This window comes from Hemiscyllium ocellatum, chromosome 3, assembly GCF_020745735.1.
Source record: "Hemiscyllium ocellatum isolate sHemOce1 chromosome 3, sHemOce1.pat.X.cur, whole genome shotgun sequence".
NCBI classification, from domain to species: domain Eukaryota; kingdom Metazoa; phylum Chordata; class Chondrichthyes; order Orectolobiformes; family Hemiscylliidae; genus Hemiscyllium; species Hemiscyllium ocellatum.
The window spans coordinates 16,533,267-16,551,064 of NC_083403.1; the positions used below are offsets into that span (position 1 = coordinate 16,533,267).

At 52.1% G+C, this 17,798-nt stretch overlaps 10 non-coding genes and 1 pseudogene across 10 annotated transcripts; all 11 read right to left on the minus strand.

Moving 5' to 3' along the window:
- Window positions 1-144: 144 nt before the first annotated feature.
- LOC132808617 (5S ribosomal RNA) lies at window positions 145-263 on the minus strand. The gene has a single exon (XR_009642124.1). It is a non-coding gene; the product is annotated as a 5S ribosomal RNA (ribosomal RNA).
- Window positions 264-1,803: 1,540 nt separating this feature from the next.
- LOC132809732 (5S ribosomal RNA) lies at window positions 1,804-1,922 on the minus strand. The gene has a single exon (XR_009642496.1). It is a non-coding gene; the product is annotated as a 5S ribosomal RNA (ribosomal RNA).
- A 1,536-nt stretch (window positions 1,923-3,458) lies between these two features.
- LOC132808528 (5S ribosomal RNA) lies at window positions 3,459-3,577 on the minus strand. The gene has a single exon (XR_009642097.1). It is a non-coding gene; the product is annotated as a 5S ribosomal RNA (ribosomal RNA).
- Window positions 3,578-5,114: 1,537 nt separating this feature from the next.
- On the minus strand, window positions 5,115-5,233 carry LOC132809743 (5S ribosomal RNA). The gene has a single exon (XR_009642497.1). It is a non-coding gene; the product is annotated as a 5S ribosomal RNA (ribosomal RNA).
- A 1,523-nt stretch (window positions 5,234-6,756) lies between these two features.
- Window positions 6,757-6,865, minus strand: LOC132808898 (5S ribosomal RNA; annotated as a pseudogene).
- A 1,527-nt stretch (window positions 6,866-8,392) lies between these two features.
- On the minus strand, window positions 8,393-8,510 carry LOC132808753 (5S ribosomal RNA). Its single transcript, XR_009642145.1, has one exon. It is a non-coding gene; the product is annotated as a 5S ribosomal RNA (ribosomal RNA).
- A 1,538-nt stretch (window positions 8,511-10,048) lies between these two features.
- LOC132808762 (5S ribosomal RNA) lies at window positions 10,049-10,166 on the minus strand. The gene has a single exon (XR_009642146.1). It is a non-coding gene; the product is annotated as a 5S ribosomal RNA (ribosomal RNA).
- A 1,537-nt stretch (window positions 10,167-11,703) lies between these two features.
- Window positions 11,704-11,822, minus strand: LOC132809754 (5S ribosomal RNA). Its single transcript, XR_009642504.1, has one exon. It is a non-coding gene; the product is annotated as a 5S ribosomal RNA (ribosomal RNA).
- Window positions 11,823-13,349: 1,527 nt separating this feature from the next.
- Window positions 13,350-13,467, minus strand: LOC132808766 (5S ribosomal RNA). Its single transcript, XR_009642147.1, has one exon. It is a non-coding gene; the product is annotated as a 5S ribosomal RNA (ribosomal RNA).
- A 1,535-nt stretch (window positions 13,468-15,002) lies between these two features.
- On the minus strand, window positions 15,003-15,121 carry LOC132809776 (5S ribosomal RNA). Its single transcript, XR_009642526.1, has one exon. It is a non-coding gene; the product is annotated as a 5S ribosomal RNA (ribosomal RNA).
- A 1,527-nt stretch (window positions 15,122-16,648) lies between these two features.
- LOC132808773 (5S ribosomal RNA) lies at window positions 16,649-16,766 on the minus strand. Its single transcript, XR_009642148.1, has one exon. It is a non-coding gene; the product is annotated as a 5S ribosomal RNA (ribosomal RNA).
- Between the last annotated feature and the right edge of the window lie 1,032 nt (window positions 16,767-17,798).

Genomic DNA, 17,798 nt, shown 5'->3' on the forward strand with positions numbered 1-17,798 from the left:
CTCCCCTCCCTGTCTGGTGCCTGCAGGCGACTGATGGCCGGCAGCAGCAGCAGCAGCAGCAGCAGCAAAAATAACCTGCCGCTCCATTGCGTGGCACAACACAAGTGCAGAGGGGTGACTTGAGCAGCCCCTGCTGGCGGAAAAAGCCTACTGCACCTGGTATTCCCAGGCGGTCTCCCATCCAAGTACTAACCAGGCCTGAGTCTGCTTAGCTTCCGAGATCAGACCAGATCGGGCGTTTTCAGACTAGTATGGCCGTAGGCACCGGCCCCTTCCTTTTCTCCCTACTTCAAGGCGTGCTGGCCAGCCACATTTTCTTTGCTGCTCTTTCTCTTTATCCCCTTTGTTTTTTTTTTCTCTTTTCTCTTTGCTCTTCCTCCTCTGTGCGTGCTTCCCTCCCTCCGTCCCTCCAGCTGCCTTTCAGCCAGCCCTTGCCCACCAGGCTCCTGTAGTCTCCCACATCCCCACGCAGGCCAACTGCAAGCCCTCCCCCTGCTTCATCAGGCTGCAGCCTGCATTCTCTCATCCTTCCGCACTCCTCCACGCCTCCCTTTCCCAATGGCAGGCAGTGGCCAGGGGGTACCGCAGGGATCACTACTGGCACCGCAGCTTTTTACCATATATCTTAACCATCTACAAGATGCTATTAGCCATAACATTAGCAAATTTGCTGATGATACTAAGCTGGCTGGCAGGGTGAAATGTCATCAGGATGTTAGCAGATTACAGGGTGACCTGGACAAGTTAGGTGAGTGGCCAGATGCAATTTAATGTGGATAAATCAATGGTTACCCACTTTGGTGGAAGGCAGATTACTACCTAAATGCAATCAATTTAGGTCAAGGGGCAGGACAGAGAGATCTGGGGGTTCCTGTACACCACTCAATGAAGGTAAGCATGCAGGTACAGCAGGTAGTGAAGAAGGCTAATAGCATGCTGGCCTTCATAACAAGAGGGATGGAGTATAGAAGCAAAGAGGTTCTTTTGCAGCTGTACAGGGCCCTGGTGAGACCACACCTGGAGTACTGTGTGCAGTTCTGCTCTCCAGATTTGATTCTGGCTATTGAGGGAATGCAGCGTAGGTTCACCAGGTCAATTCCTGGACTGGCGGGATTACCTTACACTGAAAGACTGGAGCGACTGGGCTTGTGTGTACCCTCGAGTTTAGAAGACTGAGAGGGGATCTGATTGAGACATTTCAGAGCATCAAAGGATTGGACACTCTGGCGGCAGGAAACATGTTTTCCGCTGCTGGGTGAGTGCCGAAACAGAGGACACTGCTTAAAAATACGGGGTAGACCATTTAGGACAGAGATGAGGAGAAACTTCTTCACCCAGAGAGTGGTGGCTGTGTGGAATGCTCTGCCCCAGAGGGCAGTGGAGGCCCAGTCTCTGGATTCATTTAAGAAAGAGTTGCATAGAGCTCTCAAGGATACTGGAATCAAGGGTTACGGAGATAAGGCAGGAACAGGATACTGATTAAGGATGATCAGCCATGATCATATTGAATGGTGGTGCAGGCTCGAAAGGCAGAATGGCCAACTCCTGCACCTATTGTCCTCCTTTCCTGACTGCCACCCTCAGACAGCGTGCAGCCCCAATCCCTTTCTTTCCGTCTTTCTCGCTGATTTCGGCAGCGCTCCGCTCTCCTCCCCTCCCTGTCTGGTGCCTGCAGGCGACTGATGGCCGGCACAGCAGCAGCAGCAGCAGCAGCAGCAGCAGCAGCAAAAATAACCTGCCGCTCCATTGCGTGGCACAACACAAGTGCAGAGGGTGACTTGAGCAGCCCCTGCTGGCGGAAAAAGCCTACTGCACCTGGTATTCCCAGGCGGTCTCCCATCCAAGTACTAACCAGGCCTGAGTCTGCTTAGCTTCCGAGATCAGACGAGATCGGGCGTTTTCAGACTAGTATGGCCGTAGGCACCGGCCCCTTCCTTTTCTCCCTACTTCAAGGCGTGCTGGCCAGCCACATTTTCTTTGCTGCTCTTTCTCTTTATCCCCTTTGTTTTTTTTTTCTCTTTTCTCTTTGCTCTTCCTCCTCTGTGCGTGCTTCCCTCCCTCCGTCCCTCCAGCTGCCTTTCAGCCAGCCCTTGCCCACCAGGCTCCTGTAGTCTCCCACATCCCCACGCAGGCCAACTGCAAGCCCTCCCCCTGCTTCATCAGGCTGCAGCCTGCATTCTCTCATCCTTCCGCACTCCTCCACGCCTCCCTTTCCCAATGGCAGGCAGTGGCCAGGGGGGTACCGCAGGGATCACTACTGGCACCGCAGCTTTTTACCATATATCTTAACCATCTACAAGATGCTATTAGCCATAACATTAGCAAATTTGCTGATGATACTAAGCTGGCTGGCAGGGTGAAATGTCATCAGGATGTTAGCAGATTACAGGGTGACCTGGACAAGTTAGGTGAGTGGCCAGATGCAATTTAATGTGGATAAATCAATGGTTACCCACTTTGGTGAAGGCAGATTACTACCTAAATGGAATCAATTTAGGTCAAGGGCAGGACAGAGAGATCTGGGGGTTCCTGTACACCACTCAATGAAGGTAAGCATGCAGGTACAGCAGGTAGTGAAGAAGGCTAATAGCATGCTGGCCTTCATAACAAGAGGGATGGAGTATAGAAGCAAAGAGGTTCTTTTGCAGCTGTACAGGGCCCTGGTGAGACCACACCTGGAGTACTGTGTGCAGTTCTGCTCTCCAGATTTGATTCTGGCTATTGAGGGAATGCAGCGTAGGTTCACCAGGTCAATTCCTGGACTGGCGGGATTACCTTACACTGAAAGACTGGAGCGACTGGGCTTGTGTGTACCCTCGAGTTTAGAAGACTGAGAGGGGATCTGATTGAGACATTTCAGATCATCAAAGGATTGGACACTCTGGCGGCAGGAAACATGTTTCCGCTGCTGGGTGAGTGCCGAAACAGAGGACACTGCTTAAAAATACGGGGTAGACCATTTAGGACAGAGATGAGGAGAAACTTCTTCACCCAGAGAGTGGTGGCTGTGTGGAATGCTCTGCCCCAGAGGGCAGTGGAGGCCCAGTCTCTGGATTCATTTAAGAAAGAGTTGCATAGAGCTCTCAAGGATAGTGGAATCAAGGGTTACGGAGATAAGGCAGGAACAGGATACTGATTAAGGATGATCAGCCATGATCATATTGAATGGTGGTGCAGGCTCGAAAGGCAGAATGGCCAACTCCTGCACCTATTGTCCTCCTTTCCTGACTGCCACCCGCAGACAGCGTGCAGCCCCAATCCCTTTCTTTCCGTCTTTCTCGCTGATTTCGGCAGCGCTCCGCTCTCCTCCCCTCCCTGTCTGGTGCCTGCAGGCGACTGATGGCCGGCACAGCAGCAGCAGCAGCAGCAGCAGCAGCAGCAAAAATAACCTGCCGCTCCATTGCGTGGCACAACACAAGTGCAGAGGGGTGACTTGAGCAGCCCCTGCTGGCGGAAAAAGCCTACTGCACCTGGTATTCCCAGGCGGTCTCCCATCCAAGTACTAACCAGGCCGGAGTCTGCTTAGCTTCCGAGATCAGACGAGATCGGGCGTTTTCAGACTAGTATGGCCGTAGGCACCGGCCCCTTCCTTTTCTCCCTACTTCAAGGCGTGCTGGCCAGCCACATTTTCTTTGCTGCTCTTTCTCTTTATCCCCTTTGTTTTTTTTTTCTCTTTTCTCTTTGCTCTTCCTCCTCTGTGCGTGCTTCCCTCCCTCCGTCCCTCCAGCTGCCTTTCAGCCAGCCCTTGCCCACCAGGCTCCTGTAGTCTCCCACATCCCCACGCAGGCCAACTGCAAGCCCTCCCCCTGCTTCATCAGGCTGCAGCCTGCATTCTCTCATCCTTCCGCACTCCTCCACGCCTCCCTTTCCCAATGGCAGGCAGTGGCCAGGGGGGTACCGCAGGGATCACTACTGGCACCGCAGCTTTTTACCATATATCTTAACCATCTACAAGATGCTATTAGCCATAACATTAGCAAATTTGCTGATGATACTAAGCTGGCTGGCAGGGTGAAATGTCATCAGGATGTTAGCAGATTACAGGGTGACCTGGACAAGTTAGGTGAGTGGCCAGATGCAATTTAATGTGGATAAATCAATGGTTACCCACTTTGGTGGAAGGCAGATTACTACCTAAATGGAATCAATTTAGCTCAAGGGGCAGGACAGAGAGATCTGGGGGTTCCTGTACACCACTCAATGAAGGTAAGCATGCAGCTACAGCAGGTAGTGAAGAAGGCTAATAGCATGCTGGCCTTCATAACAAGAGGGATGGAGTATAGAAGCAAAGAGGTTCTTTTGCAGCTGTACAGGGCCCTGGTGAGACCACACCTGGAGTACTGTGTGCAGTTCTGCTCTCCAGATTTGATTCTGGCTATTGAGGGAATGCAGCGTAGGTTCACCAGGTCAATTCCTGGACTGGCGGGATTACCTTACACTGAAAGACTGGAGCGACTGGGCTTGTGTGTACCCTCGAGTTTAGAAGACTGAGAGGGGATCTGATTGAGACATTTCAGATCATCAAAGGATTGGACACTCTGGCGGCAGGAAACATGTTTCCGCTGCTGGGTGAGTGCCGAAACAGAGGACACTGCTTAAAAATACGGGGTAGACCATTTAGGACAGAGATGAGGAGAAACTTCTTCACCCAGAGAGTGGTGGCTGTGTGGAATGCTCTGCCCCAGAGGGCAGTGGAGGCCCAGTCTCTGGATTCATTTAAGAAAGAGTTGCATAGAGCTCTCAAGGATAGTGGAATCAAGGGTTACGGAGATAAGGCAGGAACAGGATACTGATTAAGGATGATCAGCCATGATCATATTGAATGGTGGTGCAGGCTCGAAAGGCAGAATGGCCAACTCCTGCACCTATTGTCCTCCTTTCCTGACTGCCACCCGCAGACAGCGTGCAGCCCCAATCCCTTTCTTTCCGTCTTTCTCGCTGATTTCGGCAGCGCTCCGCTCTCCTCCCCTCCCTGTCTGTGCCTGCAGGCGACTGATGGCCGGCACAGCAGCAGCAGCAGCAGCAGCAGCAGCAGCAAAAATAACCTGCCGCTCCATTGCGTGGCACAACACAAGTGCAGAGGGGTGACTTGAGCAGCCCCTGCTGGCGGAAAAAGCCTACTGCACCTGGTATTCCCAGGCGGTCTCCCATCCAAGTACTAACCAGGCCTGAGTCTGCTTAGCTTCCGAGATCAGACGAGATCGGGCGTTTTCAGACTAGTATGGCCGTAGGCACCGGCCCCTTCCTTTTCTCCCTACTTCAAGGCGTGCTGGCCAGCCACATTTTCTTTGCTGCTCTTTCTCTTTATCCCCTTTGTTTTTTTTTTCTCTTTTCTCTTTGCTCTTCCTCCTCTGTGCGTGCTTCCCTCCCTCCGTCCCTCCAGCTGCCTTTCAGCCAGCCCTTGCCCACCAGGCTCCTGTAGTCTCCCACATCCCCACGCAGGCCAACTGCAAGCCCTCCCCCTGCTTCATCAGGCTGCAGCCTGCATTCTCTCATCCTTCCGCACTCCTCCACGCCTCCCTTTCCCAATGGCAGGCAGTGGCCAGGGGGGGTACCGCAGGGATCACTACTGGCACCGCAGCTTTTTACCATATATCTTAACCATCTACAAGATGCTATTAGCCATAACATTAGCAAATTTGCTGATGATACTAAGCTGGCTGGCAGGGTGAAATGTCATCAGGATGTTAGCAGATTACAGGGTGACCTGGACAAGTTAGGTGAGTGGCCAGATGCAATTTAATGTGGATAAATCAATGGTTACCCACTTTGGTGCAAGGCAGATTACTACCTAAATGGAATCAATTTAGGTCAAGGGGCAGGACAGAGAGATCTGGGGGTTCCTGTACACCACTCAATGAAGGTAAGCATGCAGCTACAGCAGGTAGTGAAGAAGGCTAATAGCATGCTGGCCTTCATAACAAGAGGGATGGAGTATAGAAGCAAAGAGGTTCTTTTGCAGCTGTACAGGGCCCTGGTGAGACCACACCTGGAGTACTGTGTGCAGTTCTGCTCTCCAGATTTGATTCTGGCTATTGAGGGAATGCAGCGTAGGTTCACCAGGTCAATTCCTGGACTGGCGGGATTACCTTACACTGAAAGACTGGAGCGACTGGGCTTGTGTGTACCCTCGAGTTTAGAAGACTGAGAGGGGATCTGATTGAGACATTTCAGATCATCAAAGGATTGGACACTCTGGCGGCAGGAAACATGTTTCCGCTGCTGGGTGAGTGCCGAAACAGAGGACACTGCTTAAAAATACGGGGTAGACCATTTAGGACAGAGATGAGGAGAAACTTCTTCACCCAGAGAGTGGTGGCTGTGTGGAATGCTCTGCCCCAGAGGGCAGTGGAGGCCCAGTCTCTGGATTCATTTAAGAAAGAGTTGCATAGAGCTCTCAAGGATAGTGGAATCAAGGGTTACGGAGATAAGGCAGGAACAGGATACTGATTAAGGATGATCAGCCATGATCATATTGAATGGTGGTGCAGGCTCGAAAGGCAGAATGGCCAACTCCTGCACCTATTGTCCTCCTTTCCTGACTGCCACCCGCAGACAGCGTGCAGCCCAATCCCTTTCTTTCCGTCTTTCTCGCTGATTTCGGCAGCGCTCCGCTCTCCTCCCCTCCCTGTCTGGTGCCTGCAGGCGACTGATGGCCGGCACAGCAGCAGCAGCAGCAAAAATAACCTGCCGCTCCATTGCGTGGCACAACACAAGTGCAGAGGGGTGACTTGAGCAGCCCCTGCTGGCGGAAAAAGCCTACTGCACCTGGTATTCCCAGGCGGTCTCCCATCCAAGTACTAACCAGGCCTGAGTCTGCTTAGCTTCCGAGATCGGGCGTTTTCAGACTAGTATGGCCGTAGGCACCGGCCCCTTCCTTTTCTCCCTACTTCAAGGCGTGCTGGCCAGCCACATTTTCTTTGCTGCTCTTTCTCTTTATCCCCTTTGTTTTTTTTTTCTCTTTTCTCTTTGCTCTTCCTCCTCTGTGCGTGCTTCCCTCCCTCCGTCCCTCCAGCTGCCTTTCAGCCAGCCCTTGCCCACCAGGCTCCTGTAGTCTCCCACATCCCCACGCAGGCCAACTGCAAGCCCTCCCCCTGCTTCATCAGGCTGCAGCCTGCATTCTCTCATCCTTCCGCACTCCTCCACGCCTCCCTTTCCCAATGGCAGGCAGTGGCCAGGGGGGTACCGCAGGGATCACTACTGGCACCGCAGCTTTTTACCATATATCTTAACCATCTACAAGATGCTATTAGCCATAACATTAGCAAATTTGCTGATGATACTAAGCTGGCTGGCAGGGTGAAATGTCATCAGGATGTTAGCAGATTACAGGGTGACCTGGACAAGTTAGGTGAGTGGCCAGATGCAATTTAATGTGGATAAATCAATGGTTACCCACTTTGGTGCAAGGCAGATTACTACCTAAATGGAATCAATTTAGGTCAAGGGGCAGGACAGAGAGATCTGGGGGTTCCTGTACACCACTCAATGAAGGTAAGCATGCAGCTACAGCAGGTAGTGAAGAAGGCTAATAGCATGCTGGCCTTCATAACAAGAGGGATGGAGTATAGAAGCAAAGAGGTTCTTTTGCAGCTGTACAGGGCCCTGGTGAGACCACACCTGGAGTACTGTGTGCAGTTCTGCTCTCCAGATTTGATTCTGGCTATTGAGGGAATGCAGCGTAGGTTCACCAGGTCAATTCCTGGACTGGCGGGATTACCTTACACTGAAAGACTGGAGCGACTGGGCTTGTGTGTACCCTCGAGTTTAGAAGACTGAGAGGGGATCTGATTGAGACATTTCAGATCATCAAAGGATTGGACACTCTGGCGGCAGGAAACATGTTTCCGCTGCTGGGTGAGTGCCGAAACAGAGGACACTGCTTAAAAATACGGGGTAGACCATTTAGGACAGAGATGAGGAGAAACTTCTTCACCCAGAGAGTGGTGGCTGTGTGGAATGCTCTGCCCCAGAGGGCAGTGGAGGCCCAGTCTCTGGATTCATTTAAGAAAGAGTTGCATAGAGCTCTCAAGGATAGTGGAATCAAGGGTTACGGAGATAAGGCAGGAACAGGATACTGATTAAGGATGATCAGCCATGATCATATTGAATGGTGGTGCAGGCTCGAAAGGCAGAATGGCCAACTCCTGCACCTATTGTCCTCCTTTCCTGACTGCCACCCGCAGACAGCGTGCAGCCCCAATCCCTTTCTTTCCGTCTTTCTCGCTGATTTCGGCAGCGCTCCGCTCTCCTCCCCTCCCTGTCTGGTGCCTGCAGGCGACTGATGGCCGGCAGCAGCAGCAGCAGCAGCAGCAAAAATAACCTGCCGCTCCATTGCGTGGCACAACACAAGTGCAGAGGGGTGACTTGAGCAGCCCCTGCTGGCGGAAAAAGCCTACTGCACCTGGTATTCCCAGGCGGTCTCCCATCCAAGTACTAACCAGGCCTGAGTCTGCTTAGCTTCCGAGATCAGACGAGATCGGCGTTTTCAGACTAGTATGGCCGTAGGCACCGGCCCCTTCCTTTTCTCCCTACTTCAAGGCGTGCTGGCCAGCCACATTTTCTTTGCTGCTCTTTCTCTTTATCCCCTTTGTTTTTTTTTTCTCTTTTCTCTTTGCTCTTCCTCCTCTGTGCGTGCTTCCCTCCCTCCGTCCCTCCAGCTGCCTTTCAGCCAGCCCTTGCCCACCAGGCTCCTGTAGTCTCCACATCCCCACGCAGGCCAACTGCAAGCCCTCCCCCTGCTTCATCAGGCTGCAGCCTGCATTCTCTCATCCTTCCGCACTCCTCCACGCCTCCCTTTCCCAATGGCAGGCAGTGGCCAGGGGGGTACCGCAGGGATCACTACTGGCACCGCAGCTTTTTACCATATATCTTAACCATCTACAAGATGCTATTAGCCATAACATTAGCAAATTTGCTGATGATACTAAGCTGGCTGGCAGGGTGAAATGTCATCAGGATGTTAGCAGATTACAGGGTGACCTGGACAAGTTAGGTGAGTGGCCAGATGCAATTTAATGTGGATAAATCAATGGTTACCCACTTTGGTGGAAGGCAGATTACTACCTAAATGGAATCAATTTAGCTCAAGGGGCAGGACAGAGAGATCTGGGGGTTCCTGTACACCACTCAATGAAGGTAAGCATGCAGCTACAGCAGGTAGTGAAGAAGGCAAATAGCATGCTGGCCTTCATAACAAGAGGGATGGAGTATAGAAGCAAAGAGGTTCTTTTGCAGCTGTACAGGGCCCTGGTGAGACCACACCTGGAGTACTGTGTGCAGTTCTGCTCTCCAGATTTGATTCTGGCTATTGAGGGAATGCAGCGTAGGTTCACCAGGTCAATTCCTGGACTGGCGGGATTACCTTACACTGAAAGACTGGAGCGACTGGGCTTGTGTGTACCCTCGAGTTTAGAAGACTGAGAGGGGATCTGATTGAGACATTTCAGATCATCAAAGGATTGGACACTCTGGCGGCAGGAAACATGTTTCCGCTGCTGGGGTGAGTGCCGAAACAGAGGACACTGCTTAAAAATACGGGGTAGACCATTTAGGACAGAGATGAGGAGAAACTTCTTCACCCAGAGAGTGGTGGCTGTGTGGAATGCTCTGCCCCAGAGGGCAGTGGAGGCCCAGTCTCTGGATTCATTTAAGAAAGAGTTGCATAGAGCTCTCAAGGATAGTGGAATCAAGGGTTACGGAGATAAGGCAGGAACAGGATACTGATTAAGGATGATCAGCCATGATCATATTGAATGGTGGTGCAGGCTCGAAAGGCAGAATGGCCAACTCCTGCACCTATTGTCCTCCTTTCCTGACTGCCACCCTCAGACAGCGTGCAGCCCCAATCCCTTTCTTTCCGTCTTTCTCGCTGATTTCGGCAGCGCTCCGCTCTCCTCCCCTCCCTGTCTGGTGCCTGCAGGCGACTGATGGCCGGCACAGCAGCAGCAGCAGCAGCAGCAGCAGCAGCAAAAATAACCTGCCGCTCCATTGCGTGGCACAACACAAGTGCAGAGGGGTGACTTGAGCAGCCCCTGCTGGCGGAAAAAGCCTACTGCACCTGGTATTCCCAGGCGGTCTCCCATCCAAGTACTAACCAGGCCTGAGTCTGCTTAGCTTCCGAGATCAGACGAGATCGGCGTTTTCAGACTAGTATGGCCGTAGGCACCGGCCCCTTCCTTTTCTCCCTACTTCAAGGCGTGCTGGCCAGCCACATTTTCTTTGCTGCTCTTTCTCTTTATCCCCTTTGTTTTTTTTTCTCTTTTCTCTTTGCTCTTCCTCCTCTGTGCGTGCTTCCCTCCCTCCGTCCCTCCAGCTGCCTTTCAGCCAGCCCTTGCCCACCAGGCTCCTGTAGTCTCCCACATCCCCACGCAGGCCAACTGCAAGCCCTCCCCCTGCTTCATAAGGCTGCAGCCTGCATTCTCTCATCCTTCCGCACTCCTCCACGCCTCCCTTTCCCAATGGCAGGCAGTGGCCAGGGGGGTACCGCAGGGATCACTACTGGCACCGCAGCTTTTTACCATATATCTTAACCATCTACAAGATGCTATTAGCCATAACATTAGCAAATTTGCTGATGATACTAAGCTGGCTGGCAGGGTGAAATGTCATCAGGATGTTAGCAGATTACAGGGTGACCTGGACAAGTTAGGTGAGTGGCCAGATGCAATTTAATGTGGATAAATCAATGGTTACCCACTTTGGTGCAAGGCAGATTACTACCTAAATGGAATCAATTTAGGTCAAGGGGCAGGACAGAGAGATCTGGGGGTTCCTGTACACCACTCAATGAAGGTAAGCATGCAGCTACAGCAGGTAGTGAAGAAGGCTAATAGCATGCTGGCCTTCATAACAAGAGGGATGGAGTATAGAAGCAAAGAGGTTCTTTTGCAGCTGTACAGGGCCCTGGTGAGACCACACCTGGAGTACTGTGTGCAGTTCTGCTCTCCAGATTTGATTCTGGCTATTGAGGGAATGCAGCGTAGGTTCACCAGGTCAATTCCTGGACTGGCGGGATTACCTTACACTGAAAGACTGGAGCGACTGGGCTTGTGTGTACCCTCGAGTTTAGAAGACTGAGAGGGGATCTGATTGAGACATTTCAGATCATCAAAGGATTGGACACTCTGGCGGCAGGAAACATGTTTCCGCTGCTGGGTGAGTGCCGAAACAGAGGACACTGCTTAAAAATACGGGGTAGACCATTTAGGACAGAGATGAGGAGAAACTTCTTCACCCAGAGAGTGGTGGCTGTGTGGAATGCTCTGCCCCAGAGGGCAGTGGAGGCCCAGTCTCTGGATTCATTTAAGAAAGAGTTGCATAGAGCTCTCAAGGATAGTGGAATCAAGGGTTACGGAGATAAGGCAGGAACAGGATACTGATTAAGGATGATCAGCCATGATCATATTGAATGGTGGTGCAGGCTCGAAAGGCAGAATGGCCAACTCCTGCACCTATTGTCCTCCTTTCCTGACTGCCACCGCAGACAGCGTGCAGCCCCAATCCCTTTCTTTCCGTCTTTCTCGCTGATTTCGGCAGCGCTCCGCTCTCCTCCCCTCCCTGTCTGGTGCCTGCAGGCGACTGATGGCCGGCAGCAGCAGCAGCAGCAGCAGCAGCAGCAGCAGCAAAATAACCTGCCGCTCCATTGCGTGGCACAACACAAGTGCAGAGGGGTGACTTGAGCAGCCCCTGCTGGCGGAAAAAAGCCTACTGCACCTGGTATTCCCAGGCGGTCTCCCATCCAAGTACTAACCAGGCCTGAGTCTGCTTAGCTTCCGAGATCAGACGAGATCGGGCGTTTTCAGACTAGTATGGCCGTAGGCACTGGCCCCTTCCTTTTCTCCCTACTTCAAGGCGTGCTGGCCAGCCACATTTTCTTTGCTGCTCTTTCTCTTTATCCCCTTTGTTTTTTTTTTCTCTTTTCTCTTTGCTCTTCCTCCTCTGTGCGTGCTTCCCTCCCTCCGTCCCTCCAGCTGCCTTTCAGCCAGCCCTTGCCCACCAGGCTCCTGTAGTCTCCCACATCCCCACGCAGGCCAACTGCAAGCCCTCCCCTGCTTCATCAGGCTGCAGCCTGCATTCTCTCATCCTTCCGCACTCCTCCACGCCTCCCTTTCCCAATGGCAGGCAGTGGCCAGGGGGGTACCGCAGGGATCACTACTGGCACCGCAGCTTTTTACCATATATCTTAACCATCTACAAGATGCTATTAGCCATAACATTAGCAAATTTGCTGATGATACTAAGCTGGCTGGCAGGGTGAAATGTCATCAGGATGTTAGCAGATTACAGGGTGACCTGGACAAGTTAGGTGAGTGGCCAGATGCAATTTAATGTGGATAAATCAATGGTTACCCACTTTGGTGGAAGGCAGATTACTACCTAAATGGAATCAATTTAGGTCAAGGGGCAGGACAGAGAGATCTGGGGGTTCCTGTACACCACTCAATGAAGGTAAGCATGCAGCTACAGCAGGTAGTGAAGAAGGCTAATAGCATGCTGGCCTTCATAACAAGAGGGATGGAGTATAGAAGCAAAGAGGTTCTTTTGCAGCTGTACAGGGCCCTGGTGAGACCACACCTGGAGTACTGTGTGCAGTTCTGCTCTCCAGATTTGATTCTGGCTATTGAGGGAATGCAGCGTAGGTTCACCAGGTCAATTCCTGGACTGGCGGGATTACCTTACACTGAAAGACTGGAGCGACTGGGCTTGTGTGTACCCTCGAGTTTAGAAGACTGAGAGGGGATCTGATTGAGACATTTCAGATCATCAAAGGATTGGACACTCTGGCGGCAGGAAACATGTTTCCGCTGCTGGGTGAGTGCCGAAACAGAGGACACTGCTTAAAAATACGGGGTAGACCATTTAGGACAGAGATGAGGAGAAACTTCTTCACCCAGAGAGTGGTGGCTGTGTGGAATGCTCTGCCCCAGAGGGCAGTGGAGGCCCAGTCTCTGGATTCATTTAAGAAAGAGTTGCATAGAGCTCTCAAGGATAGTGGAATCAAGGGTTACGGAGATAAGGCAGGAACAGGATACTGATTAAGGATGATCAGCCATGATCATATTGAATGGTGGTGCAGGCTCGAAAGGCAGAATGGCCAACTCCTGCACCTATTGTCCTCCTTTCCTGACTGCCACCCGCAGACAGCGTGCAGCCCCAATCCCTTTCTTTCCGTCTTTCTCGCTGATTTCGGCAGCGCTCCGCTCTCCTCCCCTCCCTGTCTGGTGCCTGCAGGCGACTGATGGCCGGCAGCAGCAGCAGCAGCAGCAGCAGCAAAATAACCTGCCGCTCCATTGCGTGGCACAACACAAGTGCAGAGGGGTGACTTGAGCAGCCCTGCTGGCGGAAAAAGCCTACTGCACCTGGTATTCCAGGCGGTCTCCCATCCAAGTACTAACCAGGCCTGAGTCTGCTTAGCTTCCGAGATCAGACGAGATCGGGCGTTTTCAGACTAGTATGGCCGTAGGCACCGGCCCCTTCCTTTTCTCCCTACTTCAAGGCGTGCTGGCCAGCCACATTTTCTTTGCTGCTCTTTCTCTTTATCCCTTTGTTTTTTTTTTCTCTTTTCTCTTTGCTCTTCCTCCTCTGTGCGTGCTTCCCTCCCTCCGTCCCTCCAGCTGCCTTTCAGCCAGCCCTTGCCCACCAGGCTCCTGTAGTCTCCCACATCCCACGCAGGCCAACTGCAAGCCCTCCCCCTGCTTCATCAGGCTGCAGCCTGCATTCTCTCATCCTTCCGCACTCCTCCACGCCTCCCTTTCCCAATGGCAGGCAGTGGCCAGGGGGGGTACCGCAGGGATCACTACTGGCACCGCAGCTTTTTACCATATATCTTAACCATCTACAAGATGCTATTAGCCATAACATTAGCAAATTTGCTGATGATACTAAGCTGGCTGGCAGGGTGAAATGTCATCAGGATGTTAGCAGATTACAGGGTGACCTGGACAAGTTAGGTGAGTGGCCAGATGCAATTTAAATGTGGATAAATCAATGGTTACCCACTTTGGTGGAAGGCAGATTACTACCTAAATGGAATCAATTTAGGTCAAGGGGCAGGACAGAGAGATCTGGGGGTTCCTGTACACCACTCAATGAAGGTAAGCATGCAGCTACAGCAGGTAGTGAAGAAGGCTAATAGCATGCTGGCCTTCATAACAAGAGGGATGGAGTATAGAAGCAAAGAGGTTCTTTTGCAGCTGTACAGGGCCCTGGTGAGACCACACCTGGAGTACTGTGTGCAGTTCTGCTCTCCAGATTTGATTCTGGCTATTGAGGGAATGCAGCGTAGGTTCACCAGGTCAATTCCTGGACTGGCGGGATTACCTTACACTGAAAGACTGGAGCGACTGGGCTTGTGTGTACCCTCGAGTTTAGAAGACTGAGAGGGGATCTGATTGAGACATTTCAGATCATCAAAGGATTGGACACTCTGGCGGCAGGAAACATGTTTCCGCTGCTGGGTGAGTGCCGAAACAGAGGACACTGCTTAAAAATACGGGGTAGACCATTTAGGACAGAGATGAGGAGAAACTTCTTCACCCAGAGAGTGGTGGCTGTGTGGAATGCTCTGCCCCAGAGGGCAGTGGAGGCCCAGTCTCTGGATTCATTTAAGAAAGAGTTGCATAGAGCTCTCAAGGATAGTGGAATCAAGGGTTACGGAGATAAGGCAGGAACAGGATACTGATTAAGGATGATCAGCCATGATCATATTGAATGGTGGTGCAGGCTCGAAAGGCAGAATGGCCAACTCCTGCACCTATTGTCCTCCTTTCCTGACTGCCACCCGCAGACAGCGTGCAGCCCCAATCCCTTTCTTTCCGTCTTTCTCGCTGATTTCGGCAGCGCTCCGCTCTCCTCCCCTCCCTGTCTGGTGCCTGCAGGCGACTGATGGCCGGCACAGCAGCAGCAGCAGCAGCAGCAGCAGCAAAAATAACCTGCCGCTCCATTGCGTGGCACAACACAAGTGCAGAGGGGTGACTTGAGCAGCCCCTGCTGGCGGAAAAAGCCTACTGCACCTGGTATTCCCAGGCGGTCTCCCATCCAAGTACTAACCAGGCCTGAGTCTGCTTAGCTTCCGAGATCAGACGAGATCGGGCGTTTTCAGACTAGTATGGCCGTAGGCACCGGCCCCTTCCTTTTCTCCCTACTTCAAGGCGTGCTGGCCAGCCACATTTTCTTTGCTGCTCTTTCTCTTTATCCCCTTTGTTTTTTTTTTCTCTTTTCTCTTTGCTCTTCCTCCTCTGTGCGTGCTTCCTCCCTCCGTCCCTCCAGCTGCCTTTCAGCCAGCCCTTGCCCACCAGGCTCCTGTAGTCTCCCACATCCCACGCAGGCCAACTGCAAGCCCTCCCCCTGCTTCATCAGGCTGCAGCCTGCATTCTCTCATCCTTCCGCACTCCTCCACGCCTCCCTTTCCAATGGCAGGCAGTGGCCAGGGGGGTACCGCAGGGATCACTACTGGCACCGCAGCTTTTTACCATATATCTTAACCATCTACAAGATGCTATTAGCCATAACATTAGCAAATTTGCTGATGATACTAAGCTGGCTGGCAGGGTGAAATGTCATCAGGATGTTAGCAGATTACAGGGTGACCTGGACAAGTTAGGTGAGTGGCCAGATGCAATTTAATGTGGATAAATCAATGGTTACCCACTTTGGTGGAAGGCAGATTACTACCTAAATGGAATCAATTTAGGTCAAGGGGCAGGACAGAGAGATCTGGGGGTTCCTGTACACCACTCAATGAAGGTAAGCATGCAGGTACAGCAGGTAGTGAAGAAGGCTAATAGCATGCTGGCCTTCATAACAAGAGGGATGGAGTATAGAAGCAAAGAGGTTCTTTTGCAGCTGTACAGGGCCCTGGTGAGACCACACCTGGAGTACTGTGTGCAGTTCTGCTCTCCAGATTTGATTCTGGCTATTGAGGGAATGCAGCGTAGGTTCACCAGGTCAATTCCTGGACTGGCGGGATTACCTTACACTGAAAGACTGGAGCGACTGGGCTTGTGTGTACCCTCGAGTTTAGAAGACTGAGAGGGGATCTGATTGAGACATTTCAGATCATCAAAGGATTGGACACTCTGGCGGCAGGAAACATGTTTCCGCTGCTGGGTGAGTGCCGAAACAGAGGACACTGCTTAAAAATACGGGGTAACCATTTAGGACAGAGATGAGGAGAAACTTCTTCACCCAGAGAGTGGTGGCTGTGTGGAATGCTCTGCCCCAGAGGGCAGTGGAGGCCCAGTCTCTGGATTCATTTAAGAAAGAGTTGCATAGAGCTCTCAAGGATAGTGGAATCAAGGGTTACGGAGATAAGGCAGGAACAGGATACTGATTAAGGATGATCAGCCATGATCATATTGAATGGTGGTGCAGGCTCGAAAGGCAGAATGGCCAACTCCTGCACCTATTGTCCTCCTTTCCTGACTGCCACCCGCAGACAGCGTGCAGCCCCAATCCCTTTCTTTCCGTCTTTCTCGCTGATTTCGGCAGCGCTCCGCTCTCCTCCCTCCCTGTCTGGTGCCTGCAGGCGACTGATGGCCGGCACAGCAGCAGCAGCAGCAGCAGCAAAAAAATAACCTGCCGCTCCATTGCGTGGCACAACACAAGTGCAGAGGGGTGACTTGAGCAGCCCCTGCTGGCGGAAAAAAGCCTACTGCACCTGGTATTCCAGGCGGTCTCCCATCCAAGTACTAACCAGGCCTGAGTCTGCTTAGCTTCCGAGATCAGACGAGATCGGGCGTTTTCAGACTAGTATGGCCGTAGGCACCGGCCCCTTCCTTTTCTCCCTACTTCAGGCGTGCTGGCCAGCCACATTTTCTTTGCTGCTCTTTCTCTTTATCCCCTTTGTTTTTTTTTTCTCTTTTCTCTTTGCTCTTCTCCTCTGTGCGTGCTTCCCTCCCTCCGTCCCTCCAGCTGCCTTTCAGCCAGCCCTTGCCCACCAGGCTCCTGTAGTCTCCCACATCCCCACGCAGGCCAACTGCAAGCCCTCCCCCTGCTTCATAAGGCTGCAGCCTGCATTCTCTCATCCTTCCGCACTCCTCCACGCCTCCCTTTCCCAATGGCAGGCAGTGGCCAGGGGGGTTACCGCAGGGATCACTACTGGCACCGCAGCTTTTTACCATATATCTTAACCATCTACAAGATGCTATTAGCCATAACATTAGCAAATTTGCTGATGATACTAAGCTGGCTGGCAGGGTGAAATGTCATCAGGATGTTAGCAGATTACAGGGTGACCTGGACAAGTTAGGTGAGTGGCCAGATGCAATTAATGTGGATAAATCAATGGTTACCCACTTTGGTGGAAGGCAGATTACTACCTAAATGGAATCAATTTAGGTCAAGGGGCAGGAGACAGAGAGATCTGGGGGTTCCTGTACACCACTCAATGAAGGTAAGCATGCAGCTACAGCAGGTAGTGAAGAAGGCTAATAGCATGCTGGCCTTCATAACAAGAGGGATGGAGTATAGAAGCAAAGAGGTTCTTTTGCAGCTGTACAGGGCCCTGGTGAGGACCACACCTGGAGTACTGTGTGCAGTTCTGCTCTCCAGATTTGATTCTGGCTATTGAGGGAATGCAGCGTAGGTTCACCAGGTCAATTCCTGGACTGGCGGGGATTACCTTACACTGAAAGACTGGAGCGACTGGGCTTGTGTGTACCCTCGAGTTTAGAAGACTGAGAGGGGATCTGATTGAGACATTTCAGATCATCAAGGATTGGACACTCTGGCGGCAGGAAACATGTTTCCGCTGCTGGGTGAGTGCCGAAACAGAGGACACTGCTTAAAATACGGGG